Here is a 6,461-nt window from a genome sequence, read left to right as displayed (position 1 = left end):
GTGTGTGTGTGTGTGTGTGTGTGTGTGTGTGTGTGTGTGTGTGTGTGAAAAACTATAAATGCTTTCATGGGAGAAGGGCAGGGAAGAGGGAGTAATGGAATATGTGTGATGTGAAGATAAAGTTTGGGAAGAAGGGAACATCAAAAGGTGGGAGGGGATACAGGTGAGAGCAGAGGAAGAGGGGGATAAGAGGAAACTATAATGACATATATGTAAAAAATGCCATGACAGAATCATTACTTTATATGTTAACTTTAAATTTTTAATACAAATCAAACAAAAGAAAATATTTGGGGGGGGGCTAGGGAGAGAGGGAGGAAGAAAGGGAGGGAGAGAGGAAAGAGACAGAGTGAGAACGAGAGTCATCAGCAGGCTGGAGAGATAGCTCAGAAGGTAAGAGCACTGGCTGCTCTCCTGGAGACCCCAAGTTCATTACCCAACATCTACATAGTGAGGCATCCCACACCCGCTTCTGACCTCCAAGGGCACCGCCAGGCATGTATGTGGTTCACAGACATACACATGCAGGCAAAACACCTATACACATGAGAGGAACTTTTTTCAAAACCAGACAAGGCACTGTGAGAGAAAAGGAAGTAGCCTAAAGGGAGGGCAGATGAAGATTTTAGAAGAGAGCAATGGAGTATGTGTATATGTGTTATATTACATATACATACATACGTGTGTGTGTGTGTGTGTGTGTGTGTGTATACACTGCTATATATATTATAAACACGTCGAGGTTCAGCCTCAGCATGAGGAGGGTCCTGAGAAAGGCAGGAACGGGAGTGGCACTAATTCAATAACTCAGAGTCAGGAGTGGATGCAGCTGTCAGTTCAAGTGCTCTCTCTTTGCCCGAGAATTCTCATCATCCTTCCTTCCTCGCCTTTCTTCCTTCTCATTCTTTAGCCTTCTCTCCTCTCCTGCTTTAGCCCTTCCCTTCTCTGTCTTTTACTTTCTCTCTTCGTCTCCTCATTCTTTTTCCTTCTCTCTTCCCATTCTTTAGCTTTCTCCTCTCTCTAAAACAGAGAGCCTGAATTCAGTCTTTTATTTGCTAAAGTTACGTCTTCAAGGCCTTGAACATGGTTAACATGTTAATTCTAGAAATCCTTAAATTTACATGAATTCTATGACTCCTGGATCATTAATTCCAATCCCTGCTTCCTTAAAACAGAAACTAAACACATAGCAAAATCACGTTTCCTTACAGGTTTACACAGCCTGTTCTTCACGGGTCTCTGGGCACAGCTCTTGCAGTTTCCTGGTACAGCACGCAGCAGTCTTTAGTAACTACTTCCATGTGAGAACCGAATGGTAACAGACTAGGGTTAAAATTTCTTACATAGTTTTTGAAATTTATGCCAGTAAAGTAGTTAGCAATATCTCCAACATCTCTCCAGACACTGTCATCTCCAATTCTTCAAGTAACCAGGAGAATGAAGGATAATGTTTTATATGCTCATACATCATCTTTTAATTCTCTAATCCTCGTTTCCTCATTCTAGCAATTCCACAGCCTCACATACTCTCAGACTTCTGATACCGTTTGTTTCTAGACTGAATACAAGCCTTTCTCCTATAAAATAAACCGATCTATTATTTGCTTGGTTCTTTTTTTTATAGATTCCTTCTTTTCCTATCCATAGTTTTTCTTCTGGAGACCACTTTATCCTTGATGTCCCTAAGTTCACCCTGGCTAGTTAATGCAACAGCCATTGGACTGGAGCAAAATGTATCTCCTCATGATTCCAAATTCAAGGCCAAGTCTGGCAATGAACTGTTTATACAAAGGACCAAGTAGGCTTTTATGGCCTCTGTGGTTATGTTGTCTAAATCCTTTCCCCTGGCCCTAAAGGCCAAGCAGAAGGCCTGTTCTTCATCCTCCAGAGCCTGATGACCACTTTTATTCCTCATTCCTGAGAACCACATCTGTTTCATTTATTATGACATGATTAGCTCTGAGTAATGGCGGAAGTGCATTCCCCAGAAAGAAGATTAAAAGTAAAATAGAAGAGACAGCAGATCAGTTTCAGGCCAACAGCAGTCATCAGCACACATGGGGACTGTGGAGATCAATGGTCTGACGATGCTCCAGAGGCAGAAGCTGTGTCACCCCTTGCCTTACACAGCCATGTCAGACCGGGTGTGTGTCTGTGTGTACACATATACACATATACACAAATACATATGTATACATATATATGTATATACATATATATATGTACATATATGTATATGTGTATATATGAATATGTGTATTATAATAACATATATAAAATATATTATGAAAGTAGAAGGGAGCAAATATGAAAAGAATGCAGTAACACACATGTACGTGCAGTAACACACATGTGAAAATGTCATAGAGCAAACCATTTCTTTGTATGTGAACTGAAAACTAATTTAAAATAAATTTTATTTTTTATTTATTTTTATTTATTTATTTATTTGGTTTTTTGAGACAGGGTTTCTCTGTGTAGCCCTGGCTGTCCTGGAACTCACTCTGTAGACCAGGCTGGCCTTGAACTCAGAAATCTCCCTGCCTCTGCCTCCCAAGTGCTGGGATTAAAGGCGTGTGCCACCATCGCCCAGCTCTTAAAATAAATTTTAAACAAGAGTAATTTCACAGTGGAGAAACCCAGCACAAGTGACCAAAATGAAATGATTAAGATAAATAATAGGCTAAATCAAAATCCTGTAGCTCCTGATAGGCTGGACTAGTGAGATGCCCGCGACCAAATACGCACAGTCTGAACAAAAGCAGGAAGAGGCAGTGGACAAACTCAGAGTAGGACACTGTCTATGCTACAGTTTGCCTGTCTGACTTTTTATTTAAGTGAATTTATTTTTCAAGAAAGAGGGGGAAATTTCCAGATTAAAGGAAACTACAGAAACATAATTATATATACTCAATGATGCTCCTTTTGGGACAAATGGTAAAATCATTAGAAGTTAGAGAATATCACAAATTAATTTCTTGATTTTTCAGACTGTGCTATAGTCAAAAGGAACTCCCACCCTTTTAGTAAGAAATACCCACTCAAGTATGTCAGGGTGATGGCTTGAAATTTTACTCTCAAATAATCCAAAGAGAAAGACCATTTTATAGGACATGCAACCTTTCTTTAAGTTTAAGATAGTTTCAGATACATTCTTTAAAATTACATAGACATATGCATGCATCCAAGATCTAACAGTCTAACCACAACGTAACCGTCAGCCTTATTTAATCAGATCCTTAACACACAAAGATCTCTTCACAGGTCCTTCACTGCCTCAACCTCCACCAAATGAAATCCTTTGGTTCTTCAAGAGTCATTGCAAACCTCCATTAGGTTCGTGAACCCTTCTCTGACCTCCCCAGAGGACACTAGTTCTTCTTTATTGCTTACAGGGCACTTTAATTATGTGTCATTTTCTTTGAGTAGTCAACAAAAATCTAAAAGCTGGGCCTACAGACAGGCACTCCTGTTTGCATTTATGGCAGGAACCTATGCAACCAAGAACTGTGCGTGTTATACTGTGTCGTTTATATTGGATTTTTTTTCTGCCCAAGAAAATATATTCATGTATATTATATATATATATATATATATATATATATATATATGAATTCTCTTATTATATTTCTTAAGAAACTACAGCATTATACTTGTTTTTAAATATTGTAATTAAAACACCAATATTCTTTTTTTAAACTTTTTTTTAGATTTGTTTCTTTCTAAGATTTATTTATTTATTTTCTATATATGAGTACACTGTCTTCAGACACACCAGAAGAGAGCATGGGGTCCCATTACAGATAATTGTGAGCCACCATGTGGTTCCTGGGAATTGAACTCAGGACCTCTGGAAGAGCAGCCAGTGCTCTTAACTGCTGAGCCATCTCTCCAGCTGAAAAAAACCAGTATTCTTAAAAGCTCTTCCTGTAAGTGATCTATTGCACAGCACCCTCAGAATATCTTAATCATATTTCTCATCTGAATATTTTCCCTTTCAAGCAATCTTATAGTAAGCAGAAAAATGACCCTTTCAAAGACATCCATGTTCTAATCCCAAGAACGTGTGAAACTGTTAGATTACACTGCAGAAAAGGTTTAAGGCTGCAAACTGAATTCAGAATGCTGATTGTCTATAAATATGGAGGTAGGAGCTGGAAAGACGGGTCCAGGGTAAAAAGATTGCTGGGTAAGCACTGGTACTTACCCATCCTGGGCAATAGTGTCCTAAAACTCGATGTCAGTCTAGCCAAGGTTCAGGCCATTGAGAGACCCTGACTCAGAAATTAAGGTGAAGCAAGAGAAGAAATACCCAGACTTCCTCCTCTGGCCTCTATAGGTGCATGCTCAGGTATGTACACATACACACGTGCGTGCGCGCACACACACATGCACACACACACACAAATATGGAGATCATCCCGTATTGTGTGTGAAAACTTAACATAACCCACAAGGTCTTCTAGAGTAAAGGAGGGGATAACACCAGAGTTAGACTGAGTTAGGAGGCAGAAACATGATCAGAGAAGCAATGCTGGTCCGACTTTGGAAATGGGAGACTGAATGCTGAGCCAAGCAAAGAGGGCGGATCCAGAAAGTGGAAGGGGTTCATCCCAAGAGCTCCCAGAACAGAAGACAACTCTGTAAGCCCCTTTACCCAGGGAGACCTGCAGACGCCTAACACAGAGACACACACAGACACACACAGGCATACATCTAATTTTAAAATGGTACTAAAAGTAAATATTTTTACATTGAAAAGTGTGTACATACACGCACATGTGTGTATAAGCCACCAAGGCCATGTAATTTATTATGGCAGTAAACTTTAAAAAAACAATTATCTCACTTTCCTAAGGATACTTATATCATGGTGGAAGGACACACAGAGTTCCTGGCAGCATAAAGAAAGAAAGGAAGAAAATATAATGTATCCAATGTTGCACAGGCCAGAAACATGTCAAAAGATGGATACAATTTTAACAATTAAAAGATCTTAATTGTATTTCTTTTACAATCAGGGGACACTTGATTGAATAAGGTAGAGTAAGTGGTCTATCTGAGTGTAGTGGCGCAGGTCTGTAACCGGAGGATGAAGAGTTCAAAGCCAGCACAATGTAAATAGAAAACAGTTGCCTCAAATATTTTCATTGCTGTGCAGAAGTTTGTTTTATAGGCAGAGAAGAAAATTGAAAAAGCAGAAACTGAACTGTTTGATGGATTCAAAGTTAAGCTCTTTGCAAGACAGGGCCAGGGAGATCTGAACAGAATAACTGATTGGTGAATGTCCAAGAGCTTTTTGTGGGGATTAAAGGAGAGGTGATTTCACTGTCTGGCCCAGTGGAACCTGGTGATTTCCCGCACTTCTGGCTGGACAGGACACACGTTAGCTTGTGTGCCTCTGGAACAGGAGTCCTCTTAGTCCTAACCAGTGGCCTCCTAGAACTTTTATTCGATATTCTCCCTTCAACATCTCCTTCCAAAACAAAACAAATCTTACATATTCTGAAAAAGTGAGGCATGACTACAGAACTCAGCACCTACCAAGGAAATATCAATAATAGTCTTCCTGAGAAATCCATTTTACTAAGAACACTCTTGAGCCAGTCCCAATGACTATAAGTTTCCTTTTCCCGGGAAGGGAAGCAACCCAAGGCGGAAGTGCCTGGAGTAGGAGAGTTTCCAGGGAGTGCACAGGGGACCCTGAGACCCAAGATGGGGGGCTGGAAAGCCACCGCCCTCCGAGCGCTGGGTGGAGCATCTCTGAGAGCGGTGGCGGGACAAGAGGGACAGATGGATGGGACAAGCACTCACCCGCTCCGCCGCGCAGCTCCCGGAAGCCGGTGCCTAAGAATGGAACCCCACCTCAAAAAAACAAACCTGGCCTCTGCGACAAGCAGCGCTCAGTCACAGGCTGTACTTTCACTTTCGTTTATTTTAAAAACAGGATGTTTCTGCTCCGTGCCCTGCGGACTTCGTCCCGGGCGCCATTGCTGCTGTTTCTATATTGGCAGTAATTCCAATAGCTGCTTTGAAAAGCTCATTTGTGTGCATTCTGCGAAACGCACTGTTGAAAAACTGAATGGAAACCAGAGCTCTCTATGCAAATCCTCTCTCCATAATTTTCTAGACGGTTATTAAGTTTGACACAAGCACAAGATAGACCAGGAAGCTGAGAAAGCTACTTCCTGGGTTGGATTTTATGACCCTTTAAAGTTTTCTTCTAAGCTTTATTTTTGTTGTGAAGATTTTGTAAACAAACACATTCCTAGATGTGAGCTTTTCCTTTGCCAGAAAAAATAGCTGGCTTCTGTCAAGAACGGTAGTGTCCCCTGACCCTACACCAAGAACTGGTTACTCCATAGCTAGGCGGCACATGAGCACAGAGCTAAGGAAGACAAGCCAAGAGATATCAGAGCCTTCTACATGGTGGTGCCCTGTATCTGTGCATAGTAACCCAT

At 40.9% G+C, this 6,461-nt stretch overlaps 1 protein-coding gene across 2 annotated transcripts in view; it reads right to left on the bottom strand.

Moving 5' to 3' along the window:
• Nmi (N-myc and STAT interactor) overlaps positions 1 to 6,110 on the bottom strand; it is a 24,310-nt gene extending 18,200 nt beyond the window's left edge. Inside the window, exon 1 of one of the 2 annotated variants that reach the window (XM_028769198.1) lies at positions 5,815 to 6,110. The gene's annotated coding sequence lies outside the window, so the exon portion shown is untranslated. Of the gene's footprint in view, positions 1 to 5,665; positions 5,686 to 5,814 lie in introns of those variants that run through there. The other variant, XM_028769199.1, reaches the window with a different exon arrangement.
• Between the last annotated feature and the right edge of the window lie 351 nt (positions 6,111 to 6,461).

Source organism: Grammomys surdaster, unplaced genomic scaffold (assembly GCF_004785775.1).
Source record: "Grammomys surdaster isolate TR1022 unplaced genomic scaffold, NIH_TR_1.0 191, whole genome shotgun sequence".
In the NCBI taxonomy this organism is placed as follows: domain Eukaryota; kingdom Metazoa; phylum Chordata; class Mammalia; order Rodentia; family Muridae; genus Grammomys; species Grammomys surdaster.
Note: the sequence above shows the minus strand (reverse complement) of the source record. Positions and strands in the feature narration are given on the sequence as shown.